General features: G+C 36.7%; 1 long non-coding RNA gene across 2 annotated transcripts in view; it reads right to left on the reverse strand.

Moving 5' to 3' along the window:
* The window catches only part of LOC113596510 (uncharacterized), a 66354-nt gene that overhangs the window by 24030 nt on the left and 26910 nt on the right, over nucleotides 1–15414 (reverse strand). For both annotated transcript variants that reach the window (XR_003417268.2, XR_008292178.1), the window contains exon 2: nucleotides 285–500. This is a non-coding gene — a long non-coding RNA (uncharacterized LOC113596510). The remainder of the gene's footprint in view (nucleotides 1–284; nucleotides 501–15414) is intronic.

The following is a 15414-nucleotide window of genomic DNA, read 5'->3' on the forward strand; positions in this document are numbered from 1 at the left end:
GTTGCCTTCTGTTGCCATTTGGAGTCAGTCCCCTGAATGACTAGGAGAAGGAAGAGCATACCAGTGCCCTTAAATCTAGGCCAGAATGAGCTAATTCCTATCACATTCACCATCTCCACAAATGAAACATTTTATGATTTGAAGCACGACACAGACAATGCTGAGCACAGCGTGCAACACTGTGTGGGCAGCCTTCCCTTCCTCTCCAGCCTCTCTCAATGCTGCTTCTCACCTCTCCACTTCCGTTCCTGGGGTTTCACAGCTACTTTTTTCATGAGGCTTACCTGTAATATGGTTCTTGGGCATTGAGTCCTAAGCTTCTTACAACTAAAACAGTTAGCGGCAGCCACAAGTCCCACGCGTTGTTTTGAACCTTTCCTGTAGCTCCCATGTTTTCTCCATTGTTAGTTGCATCTGTGTTCTTCCCTCCAGGCTTCTCAAGAGAAGTGTTTGTGTGTGTCATTCACTGTGATATCATCTGTAATGCCTGTCAAAGTGCCCTATGAAATAAGAACTGAATAAATAAATGCTTACTGGATTTAAATAATAATGCCAGGAAATCATACAGTTTCAAAAGTCAACTGATAACTCTTTTTGTTCTTTTCCCTCAAATGTTCACAAAGCTCAGAGATCACTTGCAAACACCATATCAAGTAATTGACTTCTGGTCATATATCTTCTAGGACCTTCTACTGCAATCGATTTGCCCTAAATCAGCTATGCTGGAATCATATTAAAACTTAACTTAAAGCCCTAAAGGAGTATTGAGAGTAAAGAAAAAACATTTTATTTTATTTTATTTTTATTTTTAATGTTTATTTATTTCTGAGAGAGACAGAGAGAGACAGAGAGAGAGATGGAGCATGAGCAGGGGAGGGGCAGAGAGAGACGGAGACACAGAACCTGAAGCAGGCTCCAGGCTCTGAGCTGTCAGCACAGAGGCCGGATGTGGGGCTCGAACTCACAAACCAGGAGATCATGACCTGAGCTGAAGTTGGTCACTTAACCGATTGAGCCACCCAGATGCCCCCCAAAAACACTTTATACTATGGACAGAAAGAGGCCATGGGAATCCAGCCTGGCTGTGCGGGCTCCCTGGGGGCAGTAAGGGGAGGTAAGATCAGAAGCGGAGCCACAGCACACCCATCTCCGATGGGTTGGGAAACAGGGCTAGATGCCCAGCACAAAAAAGAATGACAGAAGGCAGAAACCAGCAAGGAGTCCAGCTGGAAATCGGGTGCCTGGAAGGGTGGGACACATCCACCTAACCTCTCCCTGGTGGTCCTCAATTGAAAAGGATGCAGCAAAGTTCCTTGGGCAGTTTTCCCAAATCTAATCACAAGTCTCTCCTGTCACCAAAGGACAGATTGGAATCTCTGGAGAGGAAGACCTAAGGGCAATATTTTGACACTTTCTCTTCATAATTCACAAATATGAATTAACGTGTTTGTCTATCCGGTGCCCCATATTCACAGCTGTCTCAGGTAAGAGCTAGCAAAGTAAACAAAGAAAATAAAGTGAGTATGAGACAGTTTGTCACAGTGGTTTAGTGCTAAGTTCCAGAGGGAATCCATGACAGATCCAGTCCCACCAGGTGGACCTGTGTGACCATAATAATATGTTTAGCCTGCTAGAAGTCCAGTTTTATTACCTACTGAGTAGAGGTCATTACCGAATCTGTTGCTGTGAGGACTGAATGGGATGACCTCTCCACGGCACCTGACACAGCCTTGCACAGACTACAGCTCTATCTGTTGGCTGCACATACTAAGAGCAAAATTAACTATAACCACAAGCAGAACACTGAGGCAGCACAGGGACTGTTCAGGGAAGGTCAGTGGTAGATTTCCTTAAGGAAATGGCAGTGGAGGCAGCACAGGCATCTCCAAGTTGTAGCCCTCTTCAAAACCAATAAGCCAGAATCACTGGAGAGCTATTTGAGATCAAAGTACTATTTGCTCAGTATTTTATCCCCTGTAATTATCAAAACACTCAAGATGCACTTTTTTAATACATAGAGAGCAAAGTTAATCCTTAGTGGACTATATGTTATGTCAGTACAGCATCCCCACTGGAGCAATGCTAAGCACAACAAAAGAAATCTGAGGTAGTAACTTGTAAAACAAGTCAGAGGTCCTGATCACAGGCTGTGAACTTCATGGCCAAGTTCTGTGTCACCTGAAATCATAGGAAATCACAAATTCCAGGATCCTTCTCCTTAGAATAAAAAAGGAAAAATCAGGTAGAGGTCCGAGAGATTAGTGATAATTACTGTTCAAATGGTCAGAGTTAGTCTTGTCCCCTCTTAAATGTAGGTTTCCGTTAAAAAGACATCTTGGCAAAACCAGAAAAGTTCGCCTATGCCCACTATGCACCACTTTGAGCCCCCTCACTCATTTCTGCACAAGCCCTACTATTAAGACAAAGAAAAGTTTAGGTTATCTAGGACTCTGTATAACAACGTATCAGCACAATGTTATTAAACACTTATTCCAAATAGAATAGATTTCAATTACCCAGTCAGTGAACAAAGGTTTACTGAAGTTCTTTTTGCTTCTACCTGCTCACCACTTGGTTTAGGAAACCACTTACTGTGGAGGGAATTATTAAAATATTCATGAAAGATATTGAAATATGCAAACAATAAGAGGGCTATTTATAATAATATTCAAATATTATTGAATGTTCAAAGTTTTATAAGTTGGAAATATATAACTTCTCTTTGATATTTAAAAAAAAATTTTAATGTTTTTATTTACTTTTGAGACAGAGACAGACAGAGCATGAGCGGGGGAGGGGCAGAGAGAGAGGGAGACACAGAAACCAAAGCAGGCTCCAGGCTCTGAGCTGTCAGCACAGAACCTGACACAGGGCTCGAACTCATGGACCATGAGATCATGACCCGAGCTGAAGGTGGACGCTTAACCGACTGAACCACCCAGGCGCCCCAACTTCTCTTTGATTTTATAGACTTGAAAATAGCTGTGGAAAGATATTTGACTGTCATTCTTTAATGAAATTTGAAGTATTGCAAATGCTACATGCATATATTCATCATCTAATACTTGAATATACTAAAATAATATCAGAATTTACATTCAGCATAACAGAGCTGCAGAGACAGACAGGGAGAATTTTGTTAGTTCTAAACTATTCTGTGAAGAACCAGTCTTATCTCTGAGGACAGAATCTTTCCCATGCCCTTTGCACACACAGATTACACTTTAACTTTACTGGGTGTTCATTATGCGTAAAGGTTGATTAAGCCTTTGTGGGAAACTAAATTGTAGTAAAAACCCACTTCAACTGCTCTAATTAGAGATATTTAGGGCTTCCTGGTTAAGGGAATTTATACTTATTTTTTTCTAGATGCAACTTTCACAAAACATTCATAAATTCAGTGATTTTTTTACAGAATACACAGGTTTCAACAAGTGATTTAGATTTTCTAGTGGTTGGTTAGAAATATATCATAATTGGGGCGCCTGGATGGCTCAGTCGGTTAAGCGTCCAACTTCGGCTCAGGTCATGATCTCGCGGTCCGTGAGTTCGAGCCCCACGTCAGGCTCTGTACTGACAGCTCAGAGCCTGGAGCCGGTTTCAGATTCTGTGTCTCTCTCTCTCTCTCTCTGCCCCTCCCCCACTCATGCTCTGTCTCTCTCTGTCTCAAAAATAAATAAACGTTAAAAAAAATTAAAGAAATATATATATCATAATGTTTGTGGTCATTTTGCTGAGATTTTTAATTAATTGTTTTAATGATAGCTATAATGTTGACCCAGGACACTGAAGAGTACCAGATTTAATTCAGTCTTGCTTAAATTTAACTGTCAGAAGTAGGGAAAGGATACTAGAGTGGAAATAGCTGATAAGAATTCAGAATCCATCAGTGGTGGTATTACATCGTACTGGTGCATTTACAAGTGAGGATCTAAGAGGTGATGGCATTATGTTGCCATGTTTATGACAACAAAGTAAACTTTCATGTGATGGAACTGAGTATTCCCTTTTGAAAGTAACCAAAATGAAATGTTACCCTAACACTGACTGATTATATCACTCTGTATAGATACCATTTAAGGGCAACTGTGAATTTTACACCTGAAAAATATTGTTATGATGATTCTTCAAAGTATTATCATTGAACTCTTCCACCACCATGGGCAAGACTAATGCTGGAGAAATGAGACTGGCCTAGGGCCACACTGAGAAATGACCTGGGGTGCTATTTCATTTGGTGTCCTGGTACATATCTGGAGTTCTAAAATACCATGGAGATGTTATAAACATGACCATCATAATAATGGCTAAAACACAGAGTGTTTGCTATGTGTCAGACACTTTTCTAAAGTATTTGCATATATTACCTTATTTAATACTTACAACTTCACAAGATATACATTATTATTATTATTATTGTTATTAACCATTATTATTATTTACAGATTACAGGAAAGTGAAGCACAAGAGAAGATAAGTAACTTGTCCAAAAAGTAGATTGTGTTTACCAGAATTCCTCCCAGGACAAGTATTCTCTATTTTTGGAAGGAACGCTTTGATCAGCCACTTGGTATAAGAAGCAAGATTACCATTCTCTCCTAAACACAACAAACACACCAAAAGGCTTCCTTTAAACAGAATAAATGATCTTTAATTACCATTTCAAGAGGATGGGTCATGTTACCTGTGGGGAGTTTGGTTTGCTGAATAGAGTAGGCAAATTTTCTTCCAAAGCTAAAGTAATTAGAGCCACATTGCTCCCTTCACTCCCTTTAATTCAAAGCCTTGGGCATTGATAATGGAAACATTTCTACTGAATACATTGATCTCCTGATCAGAAATTCCATAGGCTTTGTCACTGTTCTTTAGAGTAAGAATTTGATGCCAGATGAGAAAAAGAAATGAAGAGAAGAAGGTATGATCTCAACTGTCAAATTTACTTTGTAAACTTCCCATAAATACAGAAATGTAAAAAGAAATAGTCCAATTTGAAAAGTAGAAAGTAAAAAAGTTTGAATAAAATTGAAAAAATCTCAGAAAACCATGGGACAAATTCAAGTATATAAATATATATAGTAGTCACAGAACAAAAGGGAAAAAATAAAAGTAAAGTAAGTATAATTACTTAAGGAAATAATAGCTGGGATTTCCCTGATTTGATGAAAGAAATTATTATATAGATGCAAACATTTCAAGGAATCCAAATGAGATAAACACAAAGATTTATACATGTAGATACAACACATTCAAGCCACTGAAAGTAAAAGAGAGAGAGAATCTTGAAAGCAGCAAAAGAAGAATGATACATGTCATACTAGGGAACAACAATGTGATTAATAGCTGACTTCTCATCAGAGACAATGGAGACTGGAAGTCAGAGCAATGACATATTCAGAGCGCTGAAGAAAAAAAAAATCTGCCCACAAAGTAAAATTACCTTTCAAAAATGAAGGTGAAACAAAGAGTCATACATAAATAAGAACTAAGATAATTCATTTTCAAAAGACCTGTCTTACAAGAAATACTAACAAAGTCTTTCAGGAGGAAAGAAAATGACACCATACGGTAACCTGAATCCACAGGAAAAAATGAAGAGTAAAAGCCTTGGAAAACAGGTGAGTAAATATAAAAGACCATATGTTTTAGAGTGAGTGTGTCCCACCCCCCACATTAATATTTTGAGATTTTAGCCCCCGATATGATAGCATTAGGAGGTAGCAACTTTGGAAGATAATAGGTCACAAAAGTAGAACATTCATGACTAAATACGTGTCCTTATAAAAAAACCCCAGAGAGCACAGTTGCCCTTTCCACCATGTGAAGACATGGCAAGAAGACAGTTGTCTGCGAAGCTGGAAGTAGCTCTTGCCAGACACCAAATATGCCAGTGCCTGGGTCTTAGACTTTTTAGTCTCCAGAACTATGAGAAATAAATGTTTGTTGTTTATAAGCTACCTACTCCTTGGTATTCTGTTATAGCAACCTGAACTATGACACTATATAAATATATATTTTCTCTTTTCTCCTTTTATTTTATTTTTAAAACATGTTTATATAAAGCAATAATGATAGCACTACTAGAGTAAATTTATAACATATATAAGTGTAATATATATTAATATTAGCACAAAGGACAGGAAGGAAATGGAGCTATATTAAAGCAAAGTTGCTATATTTTACCAGAATTACATTATTAACCTAAAGTAGATTCTGATAAGGTAAAATGTATATTATAAATTCAGGAGCAATCACTAAATAAACAACTCAAAAGGTACAGTTAATATCAACAGAGGAATTTAAAAAAGGCACAAAGTAAAAACATTTGTAAAACAGAAAAAGAAGACACGAAAGAAAGAAAAATGAAATGAGACATATAGGAAAAAAGAATAAAATGATAGATATAAATTCAAACAGAGCAATAATTATATTAAATATGAATGGACAAAATACTCTAAAAAGTATTGGCAAAAGGCAGGGATTGTCACACCAAATAAAGAAGCAAGATACAACCATATGTTGTCTGCAACAATATAGAGAAATAAATGGAAAGTAAACAGATGGAAAAAGACAAACTGCAACATACCATCAAAACAACTAGAATCACTGCATTAATACCAGACTCAAAGGACCATAAGCAATATTCTTAGAAACAAAAAGAGTAATTTCATAATGATAAAGTGCTTAGTTCATCAGGAAAATAAAAAAAATTATAAAGTTATATGCAGATGGCAACTGAGTTCCAAATACGTGAAGCAAAAATTTATAGATCTGAAAATAAAAATAGACAATTCAACACTTACAGTGGCCTTTAATAGTCCTCTCTCAGTAGTTGAAAGAATCAGATACAAAATCAGTATGAATACAGGCTAACACTAAAAACCAAATTGATGTAACTGGAATTTATAGAGCATTCTACCCAAAAAAAGAATGAATCATATGCTAAATCATGTGTGACACAATGTGTGGTAACAGACTGATCATGTGCATAGTCATTGTGGTATAAGGCAGTTTTTTGCAGTAGAATGACAACATTGGGTCTGCCCTGGATTTGAATTAGGCTTACTAAATTACTAGCTGTTAAATTTTGGACAGGCTATTCAACATCTCTGAGATCGCAAATGATATCTCCTACTTCACAGCTTGTGGAAATAATTCAAGACAATATATGTAAATAAAGCAGGAAGTACTTAATAAAAGGTAACTACCATTGTTATTACCATGAACACTCAGCGGTAGCCTATTAGTAATTATTTACTTATTTTGCCTTATTAAGCAAGAAGTAGAAAACACCTTTTCTACTCTAAGCAATGAATAAAAAACAACGGAAACAAAAATTTGATATAGGAACAAAAAGCAATAGCAAAGTATCTTCTCGTAGTTGAGAACACAAGCAAAGTGAAAGAGCCAATAAAGAAAGAAGTGAGTAATCTCAAAGAAAAATGTTGGCTATTTTACACATTTAGGTAGAGTGGAACTTTAAAATTGTCTCTTCTATCATCTTTGGAAGAAGTTATCAACTGAAGTTCTAGAGAATGCTCAAAGCACACAAACATACGTGAACATTTGTCCAAGCAGATACATGACTACCCCCACACAGACTTACTTCAAACATCCCTATGAGCAAAGGAGTTTACGTGGAATGGAATTTGTTTTTTACTAGACAAAAGTGAAGTCTGATTAAGTTAATATTCCAAATCTATCAATGGAAAAGTCAAGAGTACTAACTTGCATAGCTGAATTATTTCAGCCACTCTTCTTTTTTTGTTTTAGCAAAAGAAACATAAATGGTAGAAAGGAACTTGGTAATGAAGAGGTTAACATTTTTTTAATGTTTATTTTATTTTTGAGAGAGAGATAGAGAGACAGAGAACAGCAGGGTAAGGGCAGAGAGGGAAGGAGACACAGAATCTGAAGCAACCTCCAGCTCTGAGCTGTCAGCACAGTGCCCAATGCAGGCCTCGAAGCCACGAACCATGAGATTATGACCTGAGCTGAAGTTGGACACTCAACTGACTGAGCCACCCAGGTGCCCCTAAAGAGTTTAATACTAAACATATTTCCATCTATTGTGAGTCTTTGGGCCCAGGCACAGGATAAATCACTAGCCAAGATAATTTATACTATGGTTTCTGAAGGCAAATGTTATTTTAGAATGACAAGAAAACAGATTTGTTTCCAAGTTCATAATAAGTGGCAACAATTCCTTCATGCCTTCTACTCTTATACTTTTATTTGTGTAGTTGTACTAGGAAAATAATAGCTACATTTTACTGGGATTTAATAAGTAGATAAAAAACACCATGGCAAATATTCAGTAACAATTTAAGTATTAGTGAATTCCATGTTCACTGCAGGTAATTCATTAACATGAATATACATTCAATTATCTCTTATCTTCTAAGAATTTCAAACAGTATACTACAGAACAACAAAAAGGTGAATTTTACTTCACTCCAGGAAATCAGATGTAATTTTCTATTTACCTTTGGACCTCAAACAGGAGAAGAAATGAATTTCCAAGTATTCTTAACCCTTACTCATAGAAAGGGGATTGAGACTATTTAATCAATTAGGTTTCCTAACAGTTATTATGTGGTTACCATGTCACAAAACAGGGTGCAGGAATTACATTCAAGACATGTAAGAGAACAAAAATCCTCTAAAAGAAGACTTGGGTGCCTGGGTGGCTCCGTTGTTTAAGTGTCTGACCATTGCTGTTGCTGTTGTTTTAATGTTTTTTTTTATTTACTTTTGGAAGATAGAGGGGTGGGGGGGGGGAGAGGGAGACAGAGAATTCCAAGCAGTCTCTGCACTGCCAACACAGAGCCCAACGTAATGTTCAAACTCATGAACCATGAGATCATGACTTAAGTCAAAATCAAGAGTAGGATGCTTAACTGACTGAGCTACCCAGGTGCCCCAAGCGTCCAACTCTTGATTTCAGCTCAGATCATAATCTCACAGGTCCATGAGTTCAAGCTCTTCATAGGGGTCCTCACTGTCAACACAGAGCCTGCTTGGGATTCTCTCTCTCCCTCCCTTTCTGCTCCCCACTGGCTCACACCCTCTCTCTCAAAATAAATAAATAAACTTAAAAAAAAAGCCTTCCTTGACTAGTAGTTTTATTGCATATTAATAGATGTTCTATGAAATAAAAAGGTCTCATGGATAAATAAGTTTAAAATAATAAGGTTAAAAAAGTTGAACTATTTTTTCTCTCTTATTTATTTTCCTTTATTTTTTTCTTGCTACAGTACGTATCTCAATTTTTAATGAATGCATGTGCAGTGGGAATTTCCAAGAGGGAGATAGAGAATGCACTATCTTCCAAACTTGTGTGACTAATAAACCCAATTTTTCTGGATGATATTTTCAAAACTGTAGTTTGTGTCTAATTCTCTCTGTACACAAAAGGAAACTGCACTGCAGAGAAGTTACTCAAAATCACAGGTAATTGTAGGACTAGTACTAGGATCTGCATTTTCTGTGTCTAGAGGCAGAAATATTTTCATGACAATTCTCATTCTTCAGCTCATATCATAGTCTGTTTTCAGAAGAATTCCAACTTGTAAAATGTTAAGCCTTAAATTATCTTTATTATTATTATTTTTTTTTGAGAGAGAAGGAGAGAACAAGCATGGGAGGGACAGAGGGGGAGAGAGAGAGAATCCCAAGCAGGCTCTAAGTCAAACTCAGAGCCAGACACAAGGCTGGATTACATGACCAAGAGATCATGACCTGAGCCAAAATCAAGAGTCAGATGCTTAATTAACTGAGCCACCTCGTTTGGTGCCTCAACCCTTAAATTTTTTTTTTATATTACGATGAAATATATTGGGGTGCCTGGGTGGCTCAGTCAGTTAAGCGTCTGACTCTTAATCTCGGCTCAGGTCACAATCTCATGATTCATGAATGCAAGCCCTGCATCACACTCTGCTGACAGTGTGGAGCCGGCTTGGGAATTCTCTCTCTCCATCTCTCTCTCAGCCCTTCCCGTTCTCTCTCTCTCAAAATAAATAAATAAACTTAAAAAATTCACTCTGTGCATTTATTGAGTTACCAATTAAATCAGCTTCTCAAGAAAAGGAAAGTGGCTATAATTCTTTAATTTTGAAGATTTTCTTTTATCTTTGCTTCCTTTATGTGAATCCCTAATTTTTCATTTCTTTTCCTCCTACCATACTGCACCCTGCAGGGCATATTTCTGTTGCATATATAATCTCACATTAGGGAGAGTACTCTTCTAAATAGAGCAGGCCCAATATTAACTCCAATTAATTGTATTGGTCACAGGTTGTATATAAGTGGTAAATTCAGTTCTCAGGATTAAAATAATTATTTCATGCACCAAACATTATACCACAGGTTTACACATATATATTTTTGTTTAATCATTATAACCACCTTACAGCATGGGTAATGTTTTAGGATACATCTTATATATCAGAAAAGGAAACTTTAAAATTTTAAGGTAGTTGTCCAAGATTGTACCCTAGTAATTCCTGGGTTGCAGTTCAAACACTGGCAATAGGACTCCTGAGTTACACTCTGCCAACTCACCTTATTGTTGGCTTAGCTTTTAGGTAGGTGATCCTGGCAGTTGAAATCAAGCCACCAAGACTAGAGTGATTAATTTGATGTTATGACTAAGAGAAGAGAAATCGTTACTGCAAGATGGACACCCAATCTGTCACTCAACACCATGTCAGTCTCACTTTTAGAAAAGCATCATTTTTATCTGTTTCCCCTAACCCCGAATCAAAGATGATGATTATATCCAATATCAATAACTTCCAAGTAAATTGTAAATGACCAAGTAAGGATGAATATTCAGCTGCGTAATCAGTAAATACTGAGTTGTGACAATTTTAATAGCCCACCAGTAGGCAGAAAACATTTGAACTGAAGATATGAAAGATGACTTTTATGGATTGATATGTTGTTGAGTGTAGAAGAATGAATTCAAAACCACATTTGGGTATTTGAGAAATGGTCACTGCTCTTCTAATAAACATGTAACCAGCTCTCATATTTAAGGTGCCATTTTCACTTAAAGTAACAGTGTTTTTGCATACAGCTTATTGTTAGTTTGCCCTTCCAGATTCATCATCAGCCTCTCTGTGCCCTACTCTGTGCCTTGGGAGGTGACTTCCAAGGGCTGCTGTCATTAAGCTCCCCTGCTGTCTGGCTTCATGTCTACCCGCTGGGAGGCACTACCTGGGGTCAGAAGGTAGGAACAGAAGTAGGGCAAGGAATTTATTCCCTTTTCCGCTTCTCTATGTTGTTTGGTCCTTTCCTCTCATCTATAAGCACAGCTCCCTTCAGAGCAACATATCCTGTGGGTTAAGCTAACTGCTCCCTCTACTTGCCATTTTATACCTAAAAGTGGTAACTTCTTTTCATTTTTACAAGCCTGTGCCTCTGGCTGGTTTCCTTATTCCTGTCCACACCTCTGTAAACATCCCCTCCATTTACCCCTTGAGATATCCCCTTGACTAAGGCATCTGCATTCCAACTGGGCCCTGACATACCTTGTTTAAAAAAAAACAATAAACAAACAATGAAACCACACTCCTCTCCATGGTGGAAATGGCTTCTCACCACAATGCAGCAAAAATAATGTACTCACTGTACAATCTCTGAGGGTTTTGCTCATCTCCCTTGTGTTCAACAGCTATACCTGTGACCCACCTGAAAGCCTGTAGACTATTTCCCAACCCATTTGGTATAAATTTTTGTTATAAAGGACTGAATTGTAAGAAATATCTTCCTGAATGAAAAGTTTTGATGCCTTAACTGAGACATGGATTAAGAATTAAAGAGAAAATACTTCGTCACCAAGAACTGTTTTCTTTTGTTTCCTTTTGAATCAGTCAGAAAGTAATTTCTTTTTGATAGTTGAAATCATTTACTATGAATTATTATGTCTTAATTTCAGAGACCATCATTTTAATAATTAATATAGTCCTTTTATCTTAGTTTTATCAACTATAGATGTAAGAGAGATATTCCCAATTTCAACACTATTTTAAGGAAGTGAGAAAAGGGAAAAGGAGAAGATCAAACATAAAGGAAACTGGCATCCTCCTACACAGCATAGTGTTGAAGGCTTTTTTTCAGATTCCTTTGAAGGAAAATGTAAAAACCATGAGACACTCATTTAAAGAAACACATAAAAACCAAAGTAAGGACATGAATAAAATCTTCAAAAATTAGTATAGATGTTTATTGTTGAATATAAGGAAATAATGACAGCTTTTCAAGATCTTATAGGTAATATGGAAAATAATTAGATATTAATAAAAACCTTAATGTGGAATTTTATTTCAGTTACTGTCTTTTATAATTTTAATCATTCAAACATTTATCTTTTGAGAACTTTAAGCTCCTCTTAATGTTATTAGGATCACTTATGATGATTAGTAGGAAGAAACTAATATAATAATAATAACATTTATGAGGCATTTACTATGAACCAAGAACTATGCTATATGGTTTATATACACTAACTTATCCTCCAAGTGACTAATTCGGTTGACGTTTACTGAGCACCTAGCAAGAACCAGATACAGTTGTACATGTTTTGTATACATTAACTCATTCAACCCTATATCAAACATATGAGATGGGTACACACAAGAGCACTAAGGCAGAGACAGGTTAAGCAATGTGCTCAAGGTTACACATCTGTTAAGTGGTGTAGCTGTAATATATGCACCCAGGGACCACTTCAGAAGTCATTCGTTTAAACACTCCGTTTTTATCATTCCCATTTTACAATGGGGTGAATGTTTAAAAATTAAATAATTTGTCCAAGTCACAAAGCTAATAAGTAGTTGTATTTGTTTACTAGGGCTATCATAACAAAATGCCATAATCTGAGTGGTTTAAACAACAGAAATTTATTGTCTCAAAATTCTGGAAGCTAGAAGTACAAAATCAAGATGTTGGCAGAGTTAGTTCATCTGTGAGGAAAGTTCTATTCCAGGTCTCTCTCCTTGGCTTATATATGGCTGTCTTTATGTTCACATGACATTCTCCCTGTATGGGTGTCTGTCTCCAGATTTCTCCTTTTTTTACAGATACCAGTCAAAGGAGGTTAGGGCCCATCCTAATGACCCCATCTTAACTTGATTATATCTGTAAAGACCCTAACTACAAATAAAGTTCATTCTGAGGGACTGGAGGTTAGGACTTCAATATAAGTTTGGGGGTAGGACACAATTTAAACCATAACAGTAATTTGAACTAGAGCTAAAATCTAAATTCACTCTCAAGTTTCTGGCAATGCAATTAGACAACAGAAAACCTTTCTCTCAGCAACTCAAATAGAAATATCACTTACTTACAACCTCAGGATCCAAAGATGCACAGTGACCAGTGGCAGAGAGGAAGGAGCCCAGACAATTGTCCTCCACTCTCCCTTAACTGGGACACCATGTTCTTTCTGGAACACTATGACATATATATTAGGACCCTAATTCTCCAAATGAAGGAAGGAGTAGATGAATGGAATGACCATTTCTCTTCTATCAGTTGCAGACCTCTCTTCGAGCAACAAATTCTGAGAACCTATCTAAACTGCACATCTCTGCTCTTAAATCACTTTATCAGTAATCACAATGCTGGACCCATGATAGGTCTACCAAGAGTTGTTGCCACACGTATAAAAACAACCTATATTATACGTCAGCCAAAACCCTAGTAGGATTAAACAGCTTTAAATTAACTCAACTTGTCTTAGCATTTCATGACTGAATAAATATGAAACAGAGAAAAAACATTCTCTTTATAGTAATGGACTTAAAATCTTAATTTTTTATTTTCTCAAATAAAAGACAGCTTTTCAATAGTCAGCAATGAGAACATGTGATTTTAGGGATGTAAAAAGCAGATGTTCCTTTATGCAAAAACAGAGACCACAGGGCTGTAATATTCCCCTTAATATCATTTTTCATTTCCATTGTGTATAAACTATAATTTTAGAAGAAAAAAGAATGAGTTCAATGCTGAGCCAGTATTTTTTAAGTTTCATATTAGCAAGGTTATTCTATAAGATTAGTCTTGGATATTCCATAAAACCTAAAGTAATTATTTAAATCCAGCCCTGAAGCAGGAGGTATACTTAGCACATACATTTGCAATAGTGCTGTAGTTGCTCCTTAGCAAATGTGAAAATGTGATCATGTGTCTTAATTATGGTATAATAATGATGATGATGGTGAGGATGATGATGATGATGATGATGATGCTGATGATAAACACTGTGAGAACCCAAAGCCAAAAGTGAGCATTTGATGCTGTTTTCTGGAAACTTTGCCCATATCTAGAATATTTAAGCACTGTTTATTCATTTTATCTAATGTACCTATTTCTTAAAGGAATTATGTGTTATAGTTCTCAGTGTTCCTATTTTACAGATGAAGAGAATGAGACCCAAAAAGCTAAGTTACAGCCTAGGGAATGGTGTTACGTGTGAAAATCAGTATCTGCAACCTAATTCCTCTTTCCTGGTACCTCTACTACGGTAAAAAGTGCCAGAGAGACAGCTAGGCAGGAAGGGCTAGCATTTGAATGCTGAAGAAAAGGAAGAATTCCACATACACCACTGGATCCAGTAGACAAGGGGCTCAATCTCGACTTGTGGCTCAAACAGGAGAGGTCAATTTTGAGCAAGTTCTCAGAATTAAGCATACACTTGGCATCAGGAACAGCACTGGTGAGCAGACCTGCTGAGCTCTATGCCTCACTTTTATTTTGCCTGGTTCAAATTGCCTGTAGGTAGTCCTTGATCTGTAGATACTGACTGTGACTTCATGAGGCTAATGAGGCTTTTAGGTGATTCTTTTCTTTCGGAAAAGAAAGGGATAGAAATACGAGCATTAAACCATGACTTCCCCTAAATTAAGCAGGGCAGAGTTGGCGACTTGGTTACACAGCATTCTTGGCACCCTTCCTGCACCAGGACTAATCTCCACAAAAAGTCATCTCTTTCTGAGAACCTAAAATCTGGATTAAACTGTTTCCTGGTCTTTCCAAATCTACTGCACGTCTATGGTAAGATTTCAAGTACTGACCATCTTGAACATCCTGGCATTCCAACCCTTTTCCTATGTGTTCATTTCTTCACATATTTGCTAGAAACTTTGCAAAAATGAACATACTGTTTTCAAAAAACAGTAGGCAAATCAATTTTTACTAAACAGGACATATGGTACTTCCTAGGCAAAATAGTGTTTGGATGGTTGTGATGTATCTTATAAATTCAGGTTTATAATTTATAAAGAAATCACTTGTAAATAACTTAAAATGTAGATACTTATAATATTTAGAAATTCATGTTTATAAAAACAAAAGTATTTTTAATTAAAATACATTCCTTATATCGTTTTAGTCTCAAACCAGTTAAATACA

Source organism: Acinonyx jubatus, chromosome D2, assembly GCF_027475565.1.
Source record: "Acinonyx jubatus isolate Ajub_Pintada_27869175 chromosome D2, VMU_Ajub_asm_v1.0, whole genome shotgun sequence".
Taxonomy (NCBI): domain Eukaryota; kingdom Metazoa; phylum Chordata; class Mammalia; order Carnivora; family Felidae; genus Acinonyx; species Acinonyx jubatus.